At 39.0% G+C, this 27,699-nt stretch overlaps 1 pseudogene; it reads right to left on the reverse strand.

Annotated features, from left to right (window-relative positions):
• Positions 1-5,921: 5,921 nt before the first annotated feature.
• On the reverse strand, positions 5,922-27,034 carry LOC149207406 (protein EXORDIUM-like 3 pseudogene; annotated as a pseudogene).
• Between the last annotated feature and the right edge of the window lie 665 nt (positions 27,035-27,699).

Genomic DNA, 27,699 nt, shown 5'->3' on the forward strand with positions numbered 1-27,699 from the left:
ACTGGTAACTGAAAATGAGTTAAGAATGAGGTAGCTAACTGGCTAAAGTTGTAAAAAGAGGCCCGTGGTAACTCAATGTACCACTTGGCTGCGAGACCAATGAGTGTACGCTGGAAAAGACGTAAGCGGATGGAATCATCTGAGATGGAATTTGATGCACACCAGAGGTGGTAAGTCATCACGTGATTAGACGGATCCTCTCCAGACTTACCTTCGAACTTGGGTATATCGCTGGGCAACTTATTTGGCATTGGCGGCCAGAACTGAAGATATTGAATTGGATCGTTCGTTAGGCGCGTCAAGTCGGGTAAATCTAAAGTTGCAATAAATGGTAACTGCCGGTTAGGATCTCTAAAACTCTGAGTCACAATACCAGCCCCAGGAGGAGGATATCCAGGATAACTAGGAACAGGAGTCGCATTTGGGATATTATATCCTCCTGGAAAACCAGGATTAACCGGACCGTACTGGGGTTGCTGAGGTTGTTGATAAGTGTACCCAGGATACGGTTGATACTGGTAAACCGGTTGTTGGGCAGCTTGCCCAGGTTGATACTGTCCCTGGTACGGAGGTTGAACAAATTGAGGTTGAGTAGTAACAACCGTACTTGTACCAGGTTGGCCTGCAGGCATCTGGACTGTGGTTTGAACCGTAGGTCCAGACAACGGTACAGATGTCTGAGGAGTGGTTACAGGGACAGTAGAAACCGGAGCTGCCGATACTCCAGAAGTAAGCATGGTAGATGAAGCGGTAGTTGCTGCAGCCGTGTGAGGTGGAGTACTAGGTGCAATTGGCGGCTGAGTAACTACGGAAGTTACAGGGGTCTGAACACTTGACTGGACAGGTTGCGGTTGCTGGGGTGGACCAGGAACTGCAGGTTGTCCTGCTTGAGGTACCGACTGTATACTTGGTTGCGACATCTGTTGACCCTGTGACGGATCCCATGTTAACATTCCAGGGTATTGACTCGTAACAGGTTGAGGATACTGAGATCCATAGCCGTATTGAGGATAGGGTTGATAACTGTAAGGTGCAGTCCCATATGATTGCCCTTGAGGTGGTTGATAACCTTGACCAGGGTATTGACCCGTAGGTTGATAACCTTGAGGTAAATACGAGTACTGGGGTTGACCTTGACCTTGGGTTGGTATCCTTGAGGTTGATACCCTTGGGGTTGATACCCTTGGGGTTGCCATCCTTGAGGTTGCCATCCTTGAGGTTGACTTTGGGGTACATATTGAGGCTGGGGTTGATACCCTTGGGGTTGATACCCTTGAGGTTGCCCCCCAGTCACTAACGAAGGTTGCCCCCCAGGCGGTAATTGGCCACCTTGAGGTTGGTTAATGGGAGTTGAACCTGACATCATATAAACGTCACCTATACTCAATGGTACATTACCACTGTTTCCAACTAATAACCCATGATCAATGGGTTGAGGAGATGCTCCCGCAAAGGTACCAGAAAGTGATTGATACCCAGTAGGAACAGAAGGACCGCCATGTAAAAATGATTCGGGACTTTGCGAAAACACAGATGACTGACCAGACATATTTACAGGAGAATGAATTCCTCTAGGTGGAAAAGGAGTACGAGGTGTAGAAAAACCTACTGAGTTGTCTAAAAAATTGGTTAATGCAAGGTACCAAGATTCACTTCTAGGAGGACTGTAAAAGATGGATTCACGCTCCCTTAGATCAAGGGTAATTAGATCTTCAGAATCAGAAACGCCTATTTCTTCCTCTGGAACAAGTTCTTCTATAGCAATTAATCCAACAGGAAGATTTTCGGTGATAATTCTTTCTATTCTTGGTGAATCAGGAACACTAGGAGTTGGAGTAACAGGTTCGGAAATTTCAGGTTCTTCGCCTGTTTCACTGGCAGATGAAAAACTACCAGCAAGCTCGGAAACTGTAACAGCTTCGGGATTGTAACCTGTTTCTAAACTTTGGTAATCTGGATGGACTACCAAGGAAGATTCTCCTTCTTCAGGTGAACCTACTCTACTGCCACTAGGAGGAGTTACAAGGACCTTTAACCCTTCTAAATGACCCGGAATGTCTTCAGGAGATTCACCCCGCGATTTACGGAGTTTTCTTAACAAATCTATTCCGGTAACAATCTCAGGAGACTTGCCCCGAAGTCTACGGGACTGTCTCGGTAATTCCGCCACAATTAAAGATTTTAACTACAACACACGAAAACAAAGTAAAAAATTTCAAATCAAACCACCTAAAGTCTTCTAAAGAAGCAAACAAATTTGAAGCACACGCCTAAATAATCTAGAGCGTCAAACCACACACAAACAGTAGTCTTCCGGACCAAAAGCGCTAGTTGGTGATTAGGCCCAACCTCGCAGGATTCAGTACAGAAATGGCGGGTGGAACAGTTACCCCGGCAACCTGCTTAATGAATAGACTGGCACAAGTTCCTCCACTTTAACCGTCTCGAAGTGAAGTGAACCCCCCGGAAAATCCAAGTGAGTATAACCGACGTCTGCTCCAGGTACAGTGGGACCTTCCCTCCACCGTCACCTCGGTAGAACCCTAAAGATTATGGCCACTAAGGTTACCAATCACAACAATTACACCTGGGGGAACAGTCTAAACTCCGACAGCACGCAAGGGCAGAGTAACAAGCTCCAATCCCCTTACCGGCTCCTTGACAACAATCCAAGGTTTACCGATAAGTGACCCCTGGCTCCTCGACAATGGTTAATCCGAGGTTTACCGTTTGTAATACGTACTGTCTGGCGTCGTTCCCAACGAGGGAGGAATGATCCCCTCACTGGTTCGGACACGAGCTCGTGCTTCTCCTTTAAGAGGAGCTTTCCCAGAGTGTAACTGAAACAATTGGATTTAATCTACTCAAGATAAACTATCTGTTTGGTTTTGTAGTCTTGGAGAGTTAAGTACTCACCTACTCCAAGACCCTAGCCTAAGCTATGTTGGTGCTTCAGAGCCCTAGAAAAATAAAGATTACTAGATTGATTTTAATTTAAGCGTTACTTTTAAGGTTGTTTCTTAAGTCAAAAGGTGATGGAAGTGAAACCAGTGGTGTGTTGACTCGACTCGAAACCACTACAAAATGCACCTAGGATGATTTACCCACTACTTTACTTTTTCGATGAATTGCTTAACTAAAAAGTTGAGAGAATGCAATCTTTATAAAAGCAACTTCTTAATTGAAGACAATCAAAGAAACAATTCGTCTTTCTTTTCCAAGCATAAAAACATAACCTCTCTTTACATGCACGAAAAACTCTTTTCTTCTTTCAAAAACAAAAAGCTACTTGAAACAAGACTTTTTAAAGAAGATGTTTTTGTATTTTTCTTTTAATAAAGCAAATAAATCTAAAAAATCAATCTTAACAACTATTAAAATCTATGAAAATCCACTCATAAGCAAACTAAAAGCAAATTTATTCTAAGCAAGTTTAACGAGGCCAAAACTAACAATGATTATTCTAAGGTGTTTTACTTGATCACAATCAAATCAAGGACTAGCTTATTGCAGAACCAAAAACTAGCCAAAACAAAACTCTAATCTTTTTGTTCTTTTTGTAAAATGGAAATCAATACTTTATAAACAAGCAATTCGAAATTTGACCCAAAACAACTCAAATGGCAAGTTGCTCACACAAGGAGACTTTACGACAGGTCTGACCTCTAAGAAGGTTGACTAACCAGAGAGATCTAAGGTTGGACAACTTTCTACTATCAAAGTCACTACAAGACCTATTCAAAAATCAAACCCTAGGCCCAAACTTCGTTGAAATCCACTAAAACACTCAAAGCTCACAAAACAAGTTCAGGTGAAAATTCTTGACAGGGTACTAAAGGATCTGGGCAGGAAACACTAAGAAAAATCAAAATCTAAAAGCAATTAAAGCAAAAATGGAATTTTCTTAAATTCTACAGGAAGACGCAGGCAACCTGTTAGAACAGGCGCGGGCCCGCTCTGTGTAGACGGCAACAGCGCGTCCAAAGACGCACTGTGCAGAACTCAGAGGGTGCGTCTCTCTGGAAAAATGAAGAAAAACCAAATCTAACTAAATCTAAAGCTAAGCCACCCAAATACTAATTCTCACAGTCAAAAACCAGAAAATAAAAATGATTTTCTCAGAGCAAAGTTCACACAAAGGAAAAGACTTTCTCATTAATGGATTCCCCAGCGGAGTCGCCAATTTGTCACACGGAATTGGTCAAGGGTGCGGACACAGCTGACCTTCCTAGAAGTCTAAGACATTCTAATGACAAACAAGACAAAATGGAGTGATCTTTCTCTAAATACACCTTTTACAATATGAAAACTACAAGTGTTTAGGCTTACCTTATTCCAAAACGCTGTTGTTGAGGTCCGTTCTTGACGATCCGGATGAGCTCCTCCTTCAAGTCAATTCCTGCAACCACAAACAATCAAACAATTACCAAGCACTTGCATTTCATATAATAAAACATATATTCAACATGCAGACCAAGGAACACATGAAATAACTCATTAACACAAGCTATTGAGAAAAATAAACCAGTTTGTATTAATAACGAAACAAAGAAACTCTTACAACCTGGCCTTGGTGTTGTGCAAGTTCCTCCCAGGGTCCATCAAGGGTTTTCCTCTACTTTGACAAAGCTCACCCTCTTCCAAGTAGAATCAAGTAAAGACAATCTCTCCTTACAAAGGCTCTAATGGAAGACCTAAATCCTGCAGCATTTACCCAAAGAAAATGTATAGCTCCAACCTCTCCTCCTTCTGGCTCAATGCCTTTATTTATAGTGCTGTAAAGAGGTTATTCAGGTCCACCATCAATGGGATCATCCCCCTCTTTGGGTGGGATAGCTCCCTTATTGATGGGATAAGTTCCCCCTTAATAGAGATACATGAACCAACTGGAGGCGCATCCATTTCATCAAACCGACCTCTAGAATGTTCTAGAAGTAACCACAAGTAACTTTTTTAAGATGAAACTTGCGCATTTTGCCTTTTACAGAAGGACGCACCTGTCCTTTGACATACAGAGCGTCCAAAGACACAGACTTTGTGAACATTGCCAGCGTCCCCGCAGTTAAGGCTTGAGAGAACCTGCGACCCCAGAGATAAACATAGTTTTTACAAGACTTTCTCTCTTCTTTGAGTTTGAGATGGATAACAGAGGTATGAGACCTGCCTAAGAGGGTAGTATGACTGTTGATTTGAGCCATACTAACTGTAAGTAGTCAAGGTGACATTTTTTAGTGTAACATCCATTTAGCCATTCATATCTTATATGTCAAACCAATACCCCTATATCTACTAAAAGTTTATGCAGATGTCAAGAGGATTAAAACACCATTCAAAGCAACAAATTCCATTTCTAAATTTCACAAAATGTATCCAAGTGAGTCCTGACCAGTGAAAAATAAGCAACATTGACATCATTCTAGAAACCTAGTCACTATAAATGGAAATTCTAGTAAAATTTGATGTGAATATATAATTAATTTACTTAATCAAAATAGATCTTAAAAATTCAATAGACATGAATGCTCTCTGATCGATATTTCTCTGAATAATATAAATAGATCAAGCTATATAGACAAATGCTCTCTGTTTAATATTTCTCTGAATAGTCTAAATAGATATAGCTATATAGATACACGCAAGCAAACAGAGTGGGATGACCATTAAAATAAGAACACTTAGTACATACTGTCAAGAAATAAAAATGGGATTAGAGCCTCCACTGTTCCACAACACTTTGCTGCATTATTGGGTACAATAATCCTAAGGCATATTGAGGTCTATACCAATAAAGAAGCCATGAATAAGTTGTCTAGATCCAACCCACAAATAGAATTTGTGATAGTAAGGCTTGATAAAAACCCCTAAGTCTGACCATAACACTAGCAAACCCATTTTCCACTAACAAGAGCACTACAACATCTTCAACTATCTAATGCATTTGATATCAAGCCTACATTCAAAATAGGACTCCATATCCATTGCACTAAATACTTCCTCCTGATGCCATTGAAATTGTAATCAGCCCTAAATTTGTCTGTCAGGACTTGTCCAATGTAAGATCCACCTCCTCGAGTCACATAAAGACCTTCACAAGGATTTGCAATCTCAGTAGGAGAAGTAGGATCCTCACCATCATACCAGGAATTGATCAGGGGATTCATGGGAAATCACACTTATCATCATATCAATACCAAAATCCCCATTAGGTGCCTTCAATGCCTTCATTCTAGTCATGTAGCTTGGCACTGCAAAAGGATAAGCACAGACTTCCAGGCACTATTTTCCATAATTCCTAACCCATGCATAAGGAAATGTGTATCCTACATGGATGGGAATGTAAAATAATGACATCCATAGACATCTCTGCAGAAGTCCTGGACAACAACATCACCAGAAGTGAGGAGGAGGTAAATACTATTCTTGGAATCAATGGGAAGGGGAATACTCTTGGCGGTTATGACATTCTTTATCACTTCTTGAATAGTAAGCCTACTTAGTACCTTACCATGGGAGTAGTAATCATCATGCTGACTAGTAATCACTATATTTATGCTAATTTAGCACTAGTCTGGTCAGTATATAGCTGCAATGTTTGCCACCACTGACCCACAGAAGGGCTCTTTGTATTATTAGAGATAGGTAGAAGAAACTCATTAATAACCCTCTTCTCCTTCTTACTCCACCTACCGTGCCAAATTGTATGGACATTGATAGCATAAGTCAACACAAGCCACATGTGGTACCTCATATTCATATATAGCGAGGACCCTTCATTGTTATTCGAAGTCCCAAACTGCAAATATGCCTTATTGGGCTATTGTCCCAGTCCCAAAGCAGTAGTATTCCAATTGAAATATTGATTCCATGGCCTCCATGCTTTAACTGAGAATAATACAATGAAAAAAAACAAACCCACACATGGAAACACACCCATTTTCTCTCTGGAACAACACACAAAGCAACAATGCAATGGATATAATGCAATGAGATTCAATGGTTTCTTCTCCATAACATGCATGCATGGGAAATACATTTACCTTGCGCTTTATGTATATACAACAACATCCAAGTTCCTCCTTTGACCTATTTCTTTAATTTCTTTATTCATCTTAATTATGTTCCAAGCAATTACCAGCTGTGGATGCCATGTTTGTTGTTGCATAGACAACTAACATGTATATATGAAAACACTTGGAAGCAATTTCTCAACTTCATATTGATAGCAACATATTTCCGATGGTAGCATGTGTGTTGCTACCTTACAAGCACTGACTATACATTTCAAGATTCAAAACTAGAACACTTACTCTGAAACATGACCAGAAAATCCTCTAGAAAGGCTGTCTCTATATAATACTCTTTGTTGTACTAGGAAAATATCTCCAAACTTTGTAGACAATTTTCATAGTTCCCCAGACTGGAGATAGAAATTTCCCACAAACTTTCCAACAGTAGCGAAAGTCATGCTAAAATAACGTCTCAAAATAATTCCAACTATGTTTTTATGGGCACAGGGATAATATGTGGAGAATAGAGAGTCCAAGTGTTTTTCACAATAGACAAAATATTAGCCTTAATGAGTACTAGAAGTTCATGCTTCTCATGTCACGACATGTCTCCCAATTGTTAAATACAATAGCCCTGATGAACAACATATTATTGGTGTTTGATCTATGGACATAAGCATAAATTTGAATCACTTGTGTATATTCATCGCACTTTTGTTCCATATTGACAAATGAATATTTCTGAAATGTATTATTCATAGTGTTCATGCTCGGAAGAGTTCATGCTAATGAACGGACAAACCAAAATGTTATCTGAACCCCATATCCATCTAAAATCCATATGTATCATGTTGTAGATCATATTTTGTGTTCAAAATCACAAGAGGTGCTATCATTACATATCAGAGATGATGGGCTTATTTAAAGCCCATTTCATAGTAATATTTTAAAGCATAATTAAGTCTAAATATTAAACTAATTATAATAATTGTGCTACCAATTTCACTCTATAGTTATAAACAAAGCACAGGAGGAATTAGAGGTTAACTCTGACGTATTACCTGACATCTAGAAATAGAGCACAAAAAGAATTAGAGGTTAACTTTGATATATTAACTAAAAACTAGAAACAAAGCACAAGAGGACCTAGAGTTAAGGTTAACTCTGACCTATTGAAGGAATCAGAGTGGCCCAGTGAAAATGAGGATTGAAGATCTAGAATTGATCAAACTAACTATAAATCTAAAGCAATATTTGAAGAGCCATGACAGAGCATTTATTAAAATCCTGCAACAAATTATTTCCAGCAGTCATTACAGGTAACAAAATTCTTGCAAGGATAGAAATTTATCATAGAGGTAGAGAGTTCGAGATAGCTATCAAGGGTTGAAAAAAACCCTCATTTGGCATCATTTACTCTGTGTTTAGAAGTAGAGAGTTCGATATATCTGTCAACGGTTGAAAAATATTGATATTTGTCTTTCATAAAATTACTATTATAATTATTTTAAAAAACATCTTGTTGTTATCTTGATGGTTAGCACAATTTGTTAGACAAGAAATCCTTTTTTTCCCCTTTGCATACAGATGATCCCTCTTCATATTTTTCTTTTATAACTTCACTTCTTTTGGAGGAACAATTTGCTACTACTTTTCAAATTATTCATGGTATTTTACAAATGTTGCACTTAGAGGCATTACTTGGCCAAACTGGTTCCTGGCTGGTGCAACTGGAGATAACTCCTTTACTCATGCTTGATACTTCGCTGTTATTTCACATTCTCACCTCAAATTTTAGTGATTCAATTTCTTTTTCCTTTTCAGTGATGGTTGCTACAACCATCATTACTACCATACCCATTTATTTCTTATGTTATATTGCAACAAAAATTGATTCTCTTCACTTATTTTTTCAAATATTTCCTTAATGAAATTTGCATTTCGTTTATCCATACCATTCTTTTTCCTACATTCATATGCATAATGTTCAAAACTTCTACAATAATGAGATTGGACATTGCATTTTTCATACCTTTGAGAAAAGATCCCAAGTGACTTGACACTATGTCTTCCTCTTCCATGTGATTCTAAAAGGATAATATGTCCTCCTTCATTGCTCTACTAATTAAAAATGTCCTCACATCTTGTTGTTAGCTTCACAGTGAGCACAATTTGTTGGACAAGGAATCCTTCTATTCCCCTTTGCATACAACTAACCCTTTTTCATATTGTTCTTTTATAACTTCACTTCTTTTGGAGGAAAAAATTGATGCTACTTTATAAATGATTCATGGTATTTTACAAATGTCACAGTTAGAGGCATTAATTTGTCAAACCAGTTTAGTCATTTTCCTTGTCATTTTTAAATACCACTTACCTAACACAAATCTATTTTGACCTGGCGAGATATCTTGTGCTATTCCATGCTAATAGGTACAAGTCTTTGGCTTTTCCTCTTTATTGCATTTCTTTTTTACATATTGAGAAGGTATGCATGTACACTTTTCCTATCCTTAGGAAATTATTTTAACATTGCTTTTCCCCTATTGTGGAAGTTTTTCCTTTATGGTTGTTATCTCTTATTATGTTACACTATTTATGGTTGCTATCTAACTGGTGTTACATGCTATCTAGAAACATATCTTATTCCATTATTTGTACCCTCTATTTTCCTTCTCACTTCTTTTCTTCCCAGAATGCCTCATGCTCTTTTATTTTTAATATAGTCAGAAATTTTCTCTCGCATAAAAAAAGCTAGCCTATCTTTTTTTTTTACTACTTTTATTTGCTTTCATCCATAGATCCATTTCATCTGAAAAGTTGCAAGGTCGCTTGAATAGGGTGCAAAATTGTAATTGTCATTAGTTGAGAAAGACACTTTGATTTACACACAAAAACCATAATAAAAAAAATGCTTCCTACTTTGCCTTGCTACTGCCAAACCTCTTTGTTTGAACAAGCCCTCAATGTTTGCTAGGTATCTCATTCAAATTGCCTACCCCTTCCTCTCTTCCTTCCAAAACTGTCCTTCACTCAACAAATAACAATATCATGGTGGGTGTTGTTTTCTTCTTGGTTTTCTTTCTGACCGGTGAAACATTTAACTTTGTCACATGAAAATTGCACAAATTATAAGGACAATAGTCTAGCTATCTATTCATTTCTTGTAACGCACTTGTTCTTTCCTATTCTTCCTTCCCCCTCATGTTTCTTTATCTTCCACACTTTTCCCTTCAATTTCTATTGTTGCTTCATCTCATTTTAGATAAACTCTTTAACCTTTTCCTTTCTTTTTACTACACAAATTTTTCTTCACTTTTTTACAATTACAATTGATATTCTCTTGCATCACCTTTCTTTCGATAACAAATCCATATCACCACGGAACCAACCTTGATTACTAATGCACTTTCATTGTTGTTAGTTGGCTCTACTGAGATGCAGCCAATCCTCCAGGTTGTTGTTGTCGAAGAAATATGCCCTGCTAGGACGTCAACCCCTTGCTACCATGTCTCCCTTTCTGATGGTGTTCATAGCGATGCGGTCTTGGTTCCTTATTCACATGATGCATTTGAAAAAAATGAATACTTTCAAATAGTATCTATCGTGCTCTTAAAAAAAATCTCATGCACATATGCACATCATATTATGTATGTTTCGCACAGGGAATCCTACCCAATCTTCCTTGGCTTTCCTCTCCTTCTATGTATGATTTAGAATCTTTTTTGTTTTATCTTGTTTTACTTCCCCTCTACACTCACATATGCTCCTTCTTACAGGTTGCTTTTTTTCCTCAAACTTGAAATACTCCACTGTGTGACAACTTTGATCGGTGAGCCAATCCCTCTTATTCTCTCTGCTGAACAAATTCTCCATGTGCCCTCGTCCTCATCCATTGTCTCTTCCCTTTCATCAAACACCCCCCATTGAAAGAGAATCCACCAACTTCAAAAATTTGCTTGCTTCATCTACAACAACTCTCTCTTTTAAGGCACTTACCCCAACCCATACATTTTAGTCCAACCAAGGTAGAGTTCTCGCAAAAACAACCCTTCAAGCATACACCAATGCATGCGACTCTGGGAAATCCTTTCGGTTTGACCTTGTTGATTGTGATGGCGACAAAATCCATGTATCTGCATTTAATGACATGGCAGTCTCACTCCATGCTCTCATCCAGCTTGGCAAAATATACACAATTCCGAATGGCTCCATAAAGGTACCGAACCCTAGGTACAACCATCTTAAACACTCTTTCGAAATCCTCCTCTTCTCCACATAAAATGTATCTCACCTTTTAGATGGAGACCAAACAATACCTTCCCATACCTTCCATTTTGTGCCAATAATTTCACTCAAACTTGCACCTCTCGACTCATTTGTTGATGTTATTGATGTCGTTAGCTCAACCTCCTTCCTCGATCATTCGCATACATGATGGTTTTGAAACTCCTGGAAAAACTATTTCCCTGAGTGACAAGTCTGGTAGTAGCATCGATGTCACCTTATGGGGAGAACACTGCCACACTGAAGGACTCATGGTCTCTAAACTCCACATGGAACGTACCATCCTAGTCCTTGCGATTAAAGGGGGCCAGCTTGTCGAGTTCAATGGGAGAACTACAAGAACTATACTGATGACTTGCCTTATTATAGATCTAGATATCTCTGAAACACACCAACTCAAGAAATGGCTTCAAGAAGAAGGCATCATATCTTCCTCTCCGTCACTTAGCCAGAAATACACTGGCATAGCCAACAGGCCAATGCAAACAAAAAAAAATTCTGCCATTCTTGCAATTCCCGACATTGAAATCTCTGCATGGGTTACCCTCTGTGTTATTGTTACAACAAATGACTTGGACGAATTCTACTTCCTCGCATGCCCCCTTACCGTTGATGGGCTGCAATGCATGAAAAAAGATGTTCAACAACCTGACAAGACATGGCATTGCTCAAAATGTGAAGGCTCCTTCCTCGAATGTGACTATCACTATGTGCTCTGGCTTGAATTGCACGACCACACTGGCCACCTAAAAAATGTGTTTTCTTTTGACGATGTTGCCCTTGGCCTTTTAGGCATATCTGTAAAGGATTTTTCCTCCTTTCAAGTGAGCTAGGAACTGTCAGATACATATCCAATGGGGTCACATCATGTCGATTCCTCTTCACACTAGGTGTCAAAACGTACACTTTCAATGGTGTTGAATGCCTCCACCCAACCCTCATGCACTCTAAAGAACTCCCTTATGCCTCCGTGTCATCTCTCCTCTTGCAATACCTTCAACCCCCTCCTCCCCCTCGAAAAAAATTCTTGTTTCCTATAAACATATATTTCTCCCCTCTCCCTCGCTATTCCCCATCTCTCACTATATACACCCTTTCCCTTTAACACTTTTCTTCCCATACTCTCCCCCCCGCTCCCCCCTCTCTATTGATTCCCATCCTTAAATCTATAAACACTTTCGCTATTATTCCCCTCCCTTTCCTGATTTCCAACTCCTTTCGCACCCTTCACTCTCATTAAGCCCCAGTTTCCTTTTTGCACCTTATTGAACCCTCTTGTCTGCAATTCAAACTTTACTTTTTCTAGACCTCATCTTCAACAATCCTTTGGCCTTTTTCATTGCTTTCTTGTTACTATATGCACCCTCTCTCAAGTGAATTGGTTCTCATGAAAAAATGGGTAGCCACCTTTTTTTTTTCTCACTTGCATACATGCCCATTTTCTCACTTGTAATGTCTCTTCTATATACATGGCCATTCACTCACTTTCTTTTTAGATCCTTGTTCATCATGTAAGTTTATTTTCAACACACACACATTATTCATATGCACATATGAATATGATATGCTATATATGAAAAGAAATACACACCTAATGCTTCTAATTATGGTCACATGCAAAAATGGGTTTCCTTTAGTCTAGGCCAAATATGCATCATGTGGTTGCATTTACAATTACTAATAATAATTAGAACATCCCAGGATGGATTACTTTACTTCGAAAAATTCTAACTACCAAACAAAACAAATATCATTCTCTCTTGTCCTCGTACTGCACTTGCAATCCGCATTCATCATGTTACATAATGCATACACTTTCCCTAAAAGAAACACTCACGCCATATATATGCTACTATACTTTGTATTGCAAAACAAAACACAACAAAAGTAAAAAAATAAAACAAACACAACTTTAAATAAGCAGGAAGAAAAAAAAAACTTGCCATGCATGCTTTACGTGCCCTTGCTCCTACTTCACTTACACCTCTGATGTTGAGACAACTTTTCTTGTTTGAAACAGCTATGAAACCCACCCTAGTGAATAATGCACATAAGGAACAATAGGACACCACTAGGCACTTAACAAGGATAACATAAATGCACGTCATCATCTTCTCTACAACAATCATTGATTCAACCTTCTCTCTCAAACCAACCCAAACCGAATTGCTCTTCCTTCCCAGGTTCATCTCCCTCCCCTAGCATCCACCTAAAGTCTTCATCTTTCCCTTCCATGTCCAATCACTTCCCAATCACTTCCAATCGATGTCATTTTGTCACCTACCACTTTTCATGTGCAGTCATCCCCCCATGTGGATTCCTATTCAATTCCAACCAATGCCCTTGTCACCTCCCACTTTCCATGTGCATTCATCCCCCCTTGTGGTTTCCTCTTCAACTACTCAACAATTCCCCAAAAACCATCTCCATCATGCACCTCGTCGCTTTCACGAAATAATTGATGCACTTAGCCCCATACAAGTATACTCCACTTGTCATGAAACTTACCCATCCGTGAAAACAAAAAAAAGAAATGACAACATTGTTTGTTCTTGTTGTGCCTCTAAGCTACCTATCCATCACTTCTCCTCCTCAAACAACATAGCCCCAGGAACCCAACCCCATGTCCTCACTTTACTAAATAAAGTTGAAGAGATACTCATTTCCTGTGTCAACCCCGTTCTTCAAGTAACACAAGCACATGGAGAGAAATTCAAATATTCTGGCCATATTGTTAGCTTCCATCAAGATATAACTAACATTGTCACCTCCCTTCCTCACATGCTCTTAGAAATAGACATCCTTGTTGTAAATAAAACCAACAATGACCACATATCCTATGAATTCTTTGTTAGTAGATCACATATTCTCGCATATTTACAGTTCAAGTTAGCAAACAACCCATACTACAAAGATGTAAAACTTAACCCGCTTGCACTTTCCTCTTTGCCTAATTCCCCTTCAGATGTTTTTGGTATGTTATGTCATCTCTCCCCCAATTCCATTAGACCCCAAGAAGCCCTCTCTAAAAATCTTGAGCATGAAATTCTCCACCCAAAATTGTCTAACCTTCAATCATCCTCCTTTGTGGCAACTTTACCAAATTCTCATCCATAAAATGATGAGATACTTGCCTACATAGAATCCTCCAATTCCACACCCACCCATTAACTTCAATGGCCCATCATTGAGATTTCTTCAGTCAATGAATACAACACAGAGGGCCTGTTCTCCATGGCCTTCCCCACCCTCTTCCCCACTGAAGATGCGATGATTAACCAACCAAGAATTGCAAAATTTGATATGGAAGAACATGCCTTTCATCTAATGCGCTTCCATGACAATCACTTTGGCCAACACCCTAGGTTTCGGTATTACCTATACAACCTTATCATGTGACATCGAAACCAGGAAACTAGTTATGTCTTCATTAAAAGGGAACTTGTAAATACCTTACCAACAACCGTAGTAGACCTTCGCCTCCACCTTCATTAGCTTCCGCCTTCAACAATTCCGGACCAGATTATACTCTTCGGCTCATCCCTTCACAGGAGCCATTGTTTTTGGACCAATGCTAGAGGGGAGCTAAGTGACATGATCATTAAATACGGTAACTTTACCTTATTCTTTGCACTAAGTGCAACTGATACCAGATGACATGACTTGCATATGGCCACGCCTTCCAATCCTCCATCTAATGCACAAGATCTATCTCGATGGAGAATCCAAAACATTGTTACAAACCCACATCATGCATCTCAATACATCCATTGCAGATTCAAAATATTCTTAGAAGAGGTTCTACAAAAGGATTCCTTGTAAGGGATTTTTGGTGTAGGTATGGCTCTACCATTGCTTACACATCAGTTTTCTTTTTTTTTTTACTTTTCCTTTTCATGCATCCCTCTTAATTCTTTTCGTCTTTGTTACTAAGGTATGAATGGAAGCATAAAGGCTTTGCAAATGTACATGGGTTTCTATGGTTTGAAGAAACACCTAATATGGATGCTCTCAATTGGGCTAACATTGCAGACATTCGTGTGGGCAAAACATTTTTCGATACCTACATCACCGCTTGGAACCCTCAGCCTCTCCAGAACATGACTCTGTGATTGCATTGCTCATTTATACGTGATCCATTCCTCGCGACAAATGAGATATTTGCATCAAATGAACTCCAAGACTACGAGGAAATTATGAACTACGTCCAAAGGCACACAAAATTTCATTCCTCTACATTTCTTCACAAAAAAAACAACTCTTTTGCTTGCTGCTATGCAGCCCCTTAGGAATTGTGTGAAAATTCTTCTCTCCAAATCGATGCTTATGGGTGGAAAACGTACACTCCTGCTAGAAATGATGACAAGCTAAATGTGCACAACTCTCATATGCTTGCAATTTGGAGGGCCAACATTGACTTCCAACCCATTTTTTCATGCCATGTTGTATTCAACTACATTGCAAAATATGCAGTGAAAGCAGAGGCAAAATCTGAAAGTTGCCACCAAATTCTTGCACAAATTTCACAAAGTTCCCCCTCTGACGCACCTACTGTGTCTATCCTCCACAAACTCATTACCGAACTTATTTCTAATAGGGACATTGGTGCACAAGAAACATGCCATATGCTCCAAAAACTACCGCTAACCCAATGAAACTGTTCTTTTGTCTCCCTTAATGTTAAGAAAAAAAAATCTGATGTGTTTCAAACAATTTAGATGCCCATATTCCAACAACACCCTTCATCACCTCACACATGCAAAGACCTCATTTACTAGAGTCATTTCCACTTATTGAAGTCACATGGGACTGGTCATTCTCCTCTCATGGGAAAACATTGTCGTGGAAGCGCATTTTCCCTCCCATGGTTGTGCACATCATTCCTTGATACACTGCAATCCCAAATAAAGATTCGACATCGTATGTAGACTTTTACTGGAGTGAACTACTCTTGTACTTACCTTTTCATAGATTTCCTAATGACATTGGCGAAATCGATGAGGCAATTGTTTCTCATTGGGAGAAAATTTCCGACACGTATCAAGCATGGCATGTTCACTGAGATCCGTTAGAACCACCCATGTTTGACTCTAACGATCACTCCCCTGATGCAATGTACCCCCCCTCCCGCCCACCATAGACATGGAAGAATAGAAATTCCTTTCTCAACTCCACACAGGTAACAACATCCTCCTTGATGAGCTTGACATGCTTGGCCATCGTGACTTTGACGCAAACCATAATTGGTACCACTCTCTTATCCATTCGCACTTGCATGAAATGACCATTTGCTTCATAGGATTCAACCGCTCTTCCACAACACTCCACCAAATTCCTTCTCCAAATCCACATTCCCTTTCCTCCTTGTACCCAAGCTAACTCATGGCATTCAATATTGGTTTTTTGCCACTTCTCCAACAATGGTTCCACCACACCATTAAGGATGCTCATCCAAGACACTGCTGGCATTAAGGGAATTTTGAGTTCTAAAATGGGCCTCCTAAGAAAAATGTATAACCAAAATAAACTTTATAAGAACCAATAGGATCTAAGATGATGATGTCAACCATGTGGGATGATTCACAATTTTGGAGTAAAAAATTAAAAATAATAAAATAATAAAACTACTTTTTCAACACATATTTTCAACTTATCTCCTTAAGGGTTTACTCAAATTTCAAGCAAGAGTACTCGTTGGATGCAAAATTTACTTCCTCATCCAAGGAGTGCCTATGGTGCATACTTTCGATGGACCTTGCTACACGAAAAATGAGAAATACATGAAAAGATGTTATTGCAATGATGTTTTTCATGTATTTCTCATTTTTCGTGTAGCAAGGTCAATCGAAAGTATGAAACATGGGTAATCCTTGGATGAGGAATCAAATTCTTCATCCAACAAGTGTTACCACTCGAAATATGAGTAAACCCATAGGGAGATAAGTTGAAAATACAAGTTGAAAAAATAGTTTTATATTTTTTCCCTCTGAAATTTGATGATATAATGTAATCTTATTTTATTATTTCCACTATTATTTTATAATATCCTTACAGGCCCATTTTAGACCTCAAAATGCCCCTAATGCACCAACAAATATTTCCTAATTGATTGCCTCAAAAATTCCTTCCTATCCAAGTCTGTCAATGGGAAAAACCAACTACTCTTGCTTGCTCCGATCGGTGTTGTGACATTCCAAGTCAATGCTTTAACCATACACTCTGGCCTCCGCATCCCTGTCTCCTATATGCACCCTTTGGAAGGTCAATCCCTAGTAAACTGTCAAGAGCAACTCCGTCATGTAAAATACATTCTCATTGATGAACGGAGCTTCATTGGTCCTAAAATGCTTGCTCAAATTGATAAGCATTTATGAGAGGCCTTCCATCCAATAGAAACACTCCATTTGGTGGTCGATCTATAATCCTTGTGGGAGACCTCACGCAATTTCCACTTGTTAAAGATACACCAATGTATGTAGGCATGTCCCGTGGCAATGCTATTTGGCAGAGCTTCGATACCGTTGTCACGCTTTCCAAAATTTTCTGCCAACAAGGTACAAGTCCTACGCAAGTTTTATTTCAGAAACACCTTTCCAGCCTTCGCAATGCAACCCCCTCATTGGATGATTGGAACCTTCTAATGGCATGCTCAAAAATAATCTTCTAGAAGATGAGCTAGCAAAATTTGCTAATTCTATTCACCTCTATGCAACTAATGAATTTGTTGTGCTACATAATAAAACCATGCTCAAGAAATTGAACCTACCTATTTCACATTGTTGTGCCGAGGAAAGGAAACAAATGCCCTCCTCCAACCAGGAAGATGAACAACTTTCTACACAAGTGCTTCTCTACATTGGTTAACATGTCATTCTAACAAGCAAATTGTGGGTTGAAGCAGGCCTCGTGAATGGTTCTCTCGGGAAGGTTGTCGCTATTCCTTACACAATTGGTTTTCTCCCTCCAAAACTCCCCTCATTTGTTGTGGTCAATTTCATGCACTACAAAGGTCTAACATGGGATGGCTCAAATCCAAAATGTGTGCCCATCTCCCCTGTAACAAGGGGTTCTCTAAGACAGTTTCCCCTTCGCATTGCATGGGCCCTAACAATCCATAAATCACAAGGCATGACAGTACAAAAGGCAACAATCGACATTGGAAACATTGATCGTGAGGGCCTTACATTCACAACCATATCTAGAGTTAGATAATTGAATGATTTTTTCATTTCTCCATCTTTCTCCTTCACATGCTACGCACACATGCAAGATAATTCGTATGTCCTTCGCAGGAAAAAAGAAGAAGCATAACTTTCCTCTAAATCTGTGAATCGACCTGCTTGAAGGCCTTCTCTTCTTGGTTACTTTCCTTCCTTTGCATTCCATTTGAAAATTTTTCATCTATTCTCTCATGTTAACACCTTCAAATATGTAAGTTTTTTTAACCTATTCTATTTCTACTATACTTTTAATTCAAAATGTTAGTCATATTTTTTTCTTCTATGCTTTCCCTTTCAATTAATGAATTTATACTTGTTCACTTACATGCTTTCCTGTTGTTTGCAGAAACAAATGGATCCACAATATCTTTCTGTGATTTACACATTTTTCCATCATAGACATGAACAAGAGTCTTCTCTTTTAGATATACAGACCCGATTCCTACGTTCTCATACTTTGCCACTGTACTAGATGCGCCCAACTCTCCAACTACTTAAAAGGATTAAATATTTCATGCATGTCCTCATCCATGTACATGAAAGGGATGCAAACATTCAACTTTGCATATATTACCTCAATCCCGTCCCAAATCTAAATGTCAAATGGTGTTGTAGATGCCACACATCACCTTGTATTTACAACTAGTCATTTACCCTACAGGAAAAATAGTCAAAATCAACATGCACTTTGGTTGAAGGAATTCAATCTTTTTTCACCACTCTGCTACATACTTCTACTTTTATAGCAAACAATACATGTTTTTTCATCAAATTCTACCCACTCTACAATAACTCTTATAGAATAGTCCCATACTTGCATGGCATTCATACTACATGCTTTCCCTGTTTCCTTGTCTATTTGCCAACATAATTTTCCATTCTTAAATAGAACATGTTTGTCTGCTTTTTCATGTCATGGATAGCCAACAATTATAATCCGGAACTTTATATGCAAAAGATAACCAACAATTAGATTCTAGAAATTAATATGGAACAAACCATACTACCAATAGTTTTTTGTCCACCCATGAATATGAATGCATTTCCAATGAACCTCTTCTACTGTACATTTCAATTTAAATGATAATTAACAGGTTTCTATGCACATGTTTACTCTTTCTAGAAAAAAAAATGTTGCATGGATATGCTACCAAAATAAGTATGTGTACTTACTTTTGCATCCTTTCACAACACCATGGCTATGTTTCTGACGTATCACAATGAGTTTTAACTTTTGTGATATACCCATGAAATGACTATGCAAACCAAAATTCCCAATATTTTGCTTCTAATGACAACATTCCACTTGTTTCATGCTATTTCATTATAATGCAACATGCAACCATGTTCATTCCTAATAAGTTTTATAAGCTTTACCTCTTTAGTATTATTCATGCAAGATGGAACCATGTTCAACTCTCCTACAAATGTATGTCGGTGTGTTTCATTGAATACCACAACCTTTCAAACACTTGAATTCGCTCACAATTAATTATTTCCAAAATTTCATCTTATACATGTTCTAACAAATGCTACAGAAAACCATTTGAATATGTTCTTAGTTTGAAACCAAAAAAATAACACATCAAATTTAAATATGGTTTCTTTCCCACTTGTTAAGCTGATTTGCGTGATTAGGCAGATTGAAATTGCACTATTATGATTTTGTTTAGTATTGTTTCAATAGATTTTGTCTTCTTCCTATTCGTGTGACCACAATAAAAAAACTCAACTCACAATATTATATATGGTAACCTCGACACTAATCGTTGGATTACAAATTTTGTACCTTCACAATGTTGACAAGACATGGATTAGCAATGTTGAAACAGTAATGGTCCACTCAATTGAATGATTATAAAAAAATGCAATTGCTTGAATGTCTTTCATTCTTAACCCTCAGCTTTGTACAAGCCTATATATTTATACAACACTACATCCAATACAGCAATGTTGTTACCAATCATGCTTGCCCCAATTGAGAAGGTAGCAATATAAGGGAATCCAATAAAAGGGTTTTTATTCTTTGTAACCAGCTTGCCTCAACTAAGTAAATAGGCTAGTTATTTTATCCCCATAATTTTTTTTCCATACTTGCAAACAAACTATTTTGTTCATCTCTAGTTCTAGCCTTCGTATAAATAACGAATTTCTTGTTGTAGATTTTAGGAGTGTTTATTGTTATATATATGGATGCTTTTCGGGTGCAATTTCATGCCCACAAAAATTGTATTGTTGCTGTTATTCTTTGTCAACTATAAACCATAAGGGTTTGAAAATCAATTTCTACATAGTTAATCAAATTTTCATATATACCTGGGGTGTTTTCGTTAAGTTTGATTCTTCTTGTTCTTGGAGGAATCGTTGGTCCTGCTAGATTATTCATTAAATTTGTTTGGTTTTGTTTTCGGCACAAGTATATATATGGTCATTTTCTCAATATAATATAACATCTTAAATGCAATACATAGCACGTGTGTTATTTCAATCAAACGTTCTAAATTGTTTGAATATGAGACACATAATTGGTGCCATATTTATAGTGATTAAATGCATTGTAACCAATTTAGAATTCTCAAATGAAGCCTTAAGGTTGTGTAGCACAATTTTCACTTCATATTTCCCATCGCATTGGATGGCATTGCCATTTCTCATGTTTTTTTCCAATGAATTGACAAAAAGTACTTGTTTTTTTGGTTGATTGATGTGACATCCAAATCTTACAATGTTGATCTTCGAAGATTCCAACAGATGATGGGAGCAAAAATTGAAATCTTCAAACAATTTTTATAAACTTCCATCATTTTTCGTGTGATTGACAGACACACTCATAGGGTTACAAAATCCATTGTAATGTTGTTATTTCTAACAGACACTTCAAACAACATTATAATACTAATGTTTACCAATTAAAAAACTAGAGGCTGCTAATGTGCTACTTAGAAGTGTCATTCCTTATGAGAACAAAATTAATCGATTAAGCCTTACAAAATTTTGAAGCTATTATCTTTTTATTGTGTTCCATTCATATTGGTTGATTCTTGGCTCATTTCTTTGTGAACATTAGAATAATTTTCTCAATGTTGGCGAGTCGTCCAAAATTGTTCAACTACACTACTCAGTTTACAATGGCTTTTTCCATCCTTAAAAAACCCAACACAGATTATCGACATTTCTTTGCACCTCCCAATGCAAATGCTAGTATACAGTATCGCCATCGGTTACCTGAGATGCAGCTATGATGGCATGAAAACAACAAAATCCCTTTCTATCTTACTTTAAAAGCAGGCCGACCATTTCATGCAATTGTTTTTTGTCCAACTTATGGAATCAATATCCATCTCTTCCAGCCCCGACATTATAGAAAGATTATCACATTTCTCTTTCTTCCATTCACAGAAGGTATCTTCGAATCAATGCAACCTGAAAGAATTCGATCACATCACGAGGAAGGGACAAAAACAAGTAAACCCATATAGAAGGCTTGTTTGCAATAATTTTCGACAATATTTATGTACACAAGCAGCTAAACCAAAGTAAAAAAAGCATCTTCACCCTTTCTATGTTTCTTCCAAATGGGACTGGCCCTTTCTATGTTTCTTGGACATGGGACCGACCCTCCGACAACCGGACCAGAATCTACAATCAAGTTAAGGATTGCCCCAACTAGGATTGATCTGAAATGGTGAAAAGCCATCATGTCATTCTCTGCTTTCTCAGTTTGATGTGAAATCCACCTTCTTTTGTTTGTTACAGCTCTGTGAATGAGATGAAGTTGAAAATGAAGATGAAAAGGAAGTTGATGTTTGCTTTAGCCAATCTTGCAAAACAAGTGCTGAGAGCTCTGCCCAAAGCTCACAGTCGCTAAATTCCTCTGTATAAATTTGCCCATATCACATATAATGCCTTTTAGGCTGAATATATCAGAATTTGAGACTGTAAATCCATAAATTACCAAGGCAACACACTCTTAATATTAAATCTGAACATTGATAACAATTTTCTGATGGGGCTAACCCACGTGATACGCCTCCAACATATGCCGATGCGGGTGTACAAGCAATAAATGATTAAACAGAGTTTTTTTTATCTATACAGGTCGATTAACTGGCGGTGAATTTATGATGGGTCTTGTGATTGATATGTTGGTCTCTGATTGTTTGACAACTGTCCCTCCTTGGGATTCCCTCAAGCTGCCTTGGTATAGGTGTTCACTAACTCGTGCCCAGACTATTCACTCTGTCATTCTTTGGTTCTGTGAGCTATGTGCTCTCGACAGTTCTTCGCGGTTTCAATGTGGATTTTGTGGTTGCGTTCCCCTGGTTCAAGCTTCGACCTGGAGGTTTCTCCCACTTGTTCGGCAAGGGTTATATCCACCTGGTAAGCTTCGGCTCTTTTCCTGTTTATGCCAAGAGTTGGTTGTTGTTGTGTGATGGTAATTGGCTGTTGTGTCTCTGCGCTCCTTTCTACTTGGTATGCAGTCCCGGTGCTTGTGCTCCCCACAGTTGTTGCAGTCGTTTGCTAGTTGTGTTGCTTCTTGTAACGGTCCTCCGGTCCCAAGCTCGACTTTTCCACGGACCTGGTAGACATACGATGCCAAACTTCTCTGGTTTCTTCGCCACTCTCAAGGTAAGTCCGCCTGTTCCATGCTATTGGTGTCTGTTCCTTTTTTCTCAGTCGCCTAACGTTTTGGCTCCTTGTGAGCAGGGGAACCTAGTGGAGTTGTTACAGTTGCGGCTTGCCTTCATCAGGTAAACAAACCAACTGTAATGTATTTATTTTGTTAAGTTTCGAATTCTCTTCCCTTGACTCTACTGACACTCATTCCGTTTGCTGATTGTCGTTGCAGGTGTGGCCGCTTGAGGGTTTCGGCGCTTGGAAACTTGACCGCTCCAACTGGACACGGGTAGTGTCATTCTCTGTTTGCTAGTTGTTTCTGTTCGGTGCCATGCTATGGCTGTTAGGGTTGGTGTATTTTGTTTTATGAGTCACTTTCTATACATGGTTCCATTGTAGGTTGATAGTGTTGTTTGGTTACTGTAACGGGTCGAGGGTTATTGTGTCTGGTTCCCGCTTTGACATAAGCATGGGTCATTTATTTATAGAATGGGTTCGTTCTTTTTGTTTCGAACAGAATATATATATTCGTATAAAGAACCAGAATTCTATCTTTTCGTTTATATTGATTCAATTATGAAAATGTATGGACTGTATGTTCGCATACCTGGCGATTACAGAATTTAATTGGCTGTCTTGCTTGTTAATTCCGGCTTCTTGGCTTTCGTTTATATATGTGGTTTCAAGTCTGTTTTTTTGGTTGAATCTGCCTGCAACCTGCGCTTACGTTCTTCCTCTAGTTGCTGTTATCACTCCGGTCGCATTATAACCAGTAAGGGTTTTACCAATAGTCTCCACGGTGCATAAAACAAACGTAATTTTATACCAATAATATAAATAGTCTTAGGGACGTAGAAGAGGGGAAATATGCACAAAAAAAAACTACGACTCCTCCTTTTTCATTTCTCTGATAGTCAAACCCTTACATTGTGTTCTGTCCCTCCTTTAAGAACATTGTTAGGAAATATTACCAACTGCTATTAGTTATGTTCGATCAGTTACATCAGTTATTTCTTGTACATAATTTTTCTTTGTAGCTCAATATTTTTTTAACAAAAGTAAATTAACTGTTTAGAACAGTGTCACTAACTAACTCCTACTGTTGCTAATTACTGTTCACTAAATTAACTTAGACAACTTAATGAAATAAAAATAGTAAAAAAAAAAACAAGCATGTTATCCATTCAGTGAGTTAACTCCTCCATCCCCTTCAGAGACCATACCGCCTTCATTTTGTCTTTGTCTTGTCAGCCAGATGCTCTTGCATCAAGCTCCCAAGGTAAGAGAAAATCATGGCTCCGTTCCATGAGCTCCTCCACAGAATAGCCAGCCTTCTGTATCTGCGCCGCGTCAAGCCACGAACTGTCCTCAACTGGATGGTTTTTCCATTTGACGAGGTATCGTAGATATTCCTTCCTGCGTGTCTTCTTGGCTACCTGGGTATCGAGAATCCCCTCAATCTCATGAGGTTGAGCCGAAGGCATATGCCTCATCCAAGAACTGTCTTCAACTTGGGTATCCCGTTCTGGCCATACCACACTGTCTTCCTCTGCGTGGGCAGTATATGCGAACAGGTCCACCACATTGAAAATAGGTGATATGGCTATATCAGGTGGCAGCTGGATTTCATAGGCGTTGGCTGAGAAATTACGCAAAATCTTGTAGGGGCCAATCTTTTTAAATTTTAACTTATTATATGTGCCCTTAGGAAATCTTTCTTTGCACAAGTGTGCAAGGACCTCATCTCCAACATTAAATTGGACTTCTCTCCACCTTGAATCTGCTTGCTGCTTATATTTCTGCACATTGTCCTCCAACTTTAGTTTGACCTGTTCGTGTAGTTCACTCATCGCTTCGGCAAAATCTTCTCCATATGCACTTCTCCACTCCAATTTTCCCAAATCTCGCAGTTCATGTATTCCCTGAGGATGCATGTCATACAAGATTTGAAATGGGCTGTGTCCGGTGCTACGATTTGGTGAGTCGTTATAAGTGAATTCCGCTTGAGCGAGAGCATGATCCCATAACCATGAATTTTACCCGGTCAAACTTCGTAACAAATTTCCCAAACTCCTATTCACCACTTTCATTTGTCCATCAGTCTGCGGATGATACACAGAGCTAAAATTCAATAGCGTGCCCAACTTTTTCCATAGGGTGCGCCAAAAGTGTCCTGTGAATTTTACGTCCCTATCAGAAACAATAGATCTGGGCAGGCTGCGTAGTCTAACAACCTCTGTGAAAAACAAGAGAGCTACATACGTGGCATCAATAGTTTTTCGACAAGGGATAAAATGCGCCATTTTTGAAAATCTGTCTACCACCACCATCACTGAGTCATACCCCCGCTGCGTTCTAGGCAGTCCCAAGACAAAGTCAATGTTGACTGAGTCCCATGGCCTGCTCAGAATAGGTAGTGGCGTGTAAAGTCCAGTATTCTGACTATGTCCTTTCGCCAGTTGGCAGACTTTACACCTGTTCACATATCTCTGTATATCCCTGCGCATTCTGGGCCAGTAATAAAAGTGTCCAAGCTACTCCAAAGTTTTGTCTATGCCAAAATGACCGGCTAGACCTCCGCTATGTTTCTCCCGTATAATGTTTTCCCTCATCGAACAGTCCGGGATACATAACTTTCCACCTCTGAACAATAGTCCTTCCTGTAAATTATAGTCCAACCATGGACTTGTATTTCTCAGCACGAGATTTTGGCAGGCTTCAAAGGCTTCCTTGAAGTCTGTGTCGGTCTGGTATAAATCCTTTAGGTGTTCGAATCCCATCACCTATATTGTACTTTCCTGTAAGAGCAAAGCGTTTCTGCTCAAGGCATCTGCCACTTTATTGGCTTGCCCACTGATGTGTTTTAGCATGAAAGTGAAACTCTGCAGATATTCTACCCATTTGGCATGCTTATGGTTCAATTTGTGCCGCTGCATTACATATTGCAGCGCTGAATTATCAGAAAATAATACAAACTCGTTGCCCAGCAGGTAGTGTCTCCAATGCTTTAAATCTTGGACCATGGCATAAAATTCCTTGTCATACGAGGAATATTTCTGCCTGCTCTCATTTAATTTCACACTAAATAATGCCACTGGTCTATCTTCCTGACTGAGCACAGTGCCAATAGCTATCCCACTTGCATCACACCAAACCTGGAACATCTTGTTAAAGTTGGGTAGCCTTAAGATTGGCCTCTCTGTAATCTTCCGCGTTTATCAGCAGTTTGTTCTGCTGTAACTTTTCTAGCACTCTTTGAACATGCTGAAGATGCTCTCCCTTCATTCTGCTAAAAATCAAAATATCGTCAAGATAGACTATCACAAACTTGCCAATAAATTCTTTTAACATCTCATTCATCAACCTCATAAAAGTACTAGGAGCGTTTCTCAAACTCAACGGCATGACTAGCCACTCGTACAACCCTTCATTGGTCTTGAAGGTTGTCTTCCACTCGTCTCCTTCTCTGATCCTGATCTGATGATAGCTACTCTTCAGATCAATCTTCGTGAAATAAGCTACCCCGCTGAGACAATCCATCATATCATCCATTCTAGGTAAGGGAAATCTGTACCGAATAGTGATTTTATTAATAGCTCGTGAATCCGTACACATCTGCCATTCTCCACCCTTCTTAGGTGCGAGTACTGTTGGTACCGCACAAGGACTCAAGCTTTCTCTGATCAACCCCTTATCTAGCAACTCTTGCACCTATTTACGAATCTCTTCATTATCTTTGGGGCTCATTCGATACACTACCTTATTTGGTAGGCTTGCTCCAGGTATGAAGTCGATATGATGGCTGAATCTCCTCTTGGGAGGCAACTTGTCTGGTAAGTCGTCGACTACAATGTCCTTAAATGCTTCTAACATCTCCTGAATCTCTGTAGGCAATTCTGACATTTCTGTGTTCAGCAACACAGTCTTAGTTCTCCTCACGACTGCATAATTCACTTTGTTTTCCTCAATCTCTTTAATAAACTGTTTTCCTCCTACCAGTAATGCTTTTGTTCCACTTGCCTCTGCTGTATCCTCTTCTTTGATGGGTACAAGCGTATACTTGACTCCATCTTTCACAAATTTGTAACAATTCATCTTCCCATCATGCATCACTTTCCGATCATACTGCCACGGTCTCCCCAACAGTATATAGCACACATCCATTGGCATGATATCACAGAAAACCTTGTCCTGGTATTTGCCAATGTGGAATTCAACCTCACACTATTCATCAACTAATAGCTGGTGGCCTTTCTGCAACCACGACACCTTGTAAGGCATGGGATGCTTAAGTCGCTTCAATCCCAGCTTCTCCACCATCTCGGTGGCAACTAAATTGTCTGTACTCCCACTGTCTATGATCAATTTACAGCACTTTCCATGTGATTTGCATACTGTTCGGAACAGTGCCTTCTGTTGGGTCTGCTCAGCCGTCTCCTTGGCTGGCTTCAAAAATACTTTATTTAAAACCAAAGCCTCTCCTATTTCTGCCACATTTTCTACCTCCTGGGGCGGTGCTTCAGCTTCCTCAGGCTGCGCAACAAATGCTCCCCTCTGGCCAGCGTGCT

This window comes from Pinus tabuliformis, chromosome 1_2 (assembly GCF_031772625.1).
Source record: "Pinus tabuliformis cultivar Carrire ecotype Pingquan chromosome 1_2, CPIR1, whole genome shotgun sequence".
Classification (NCBI taxonomy): Eukaryota; Viridiplantae; Streptophyta; class Pinopsida; order Pinales; family Pinaceae; genus Pinus; species Pinus tabuliformis.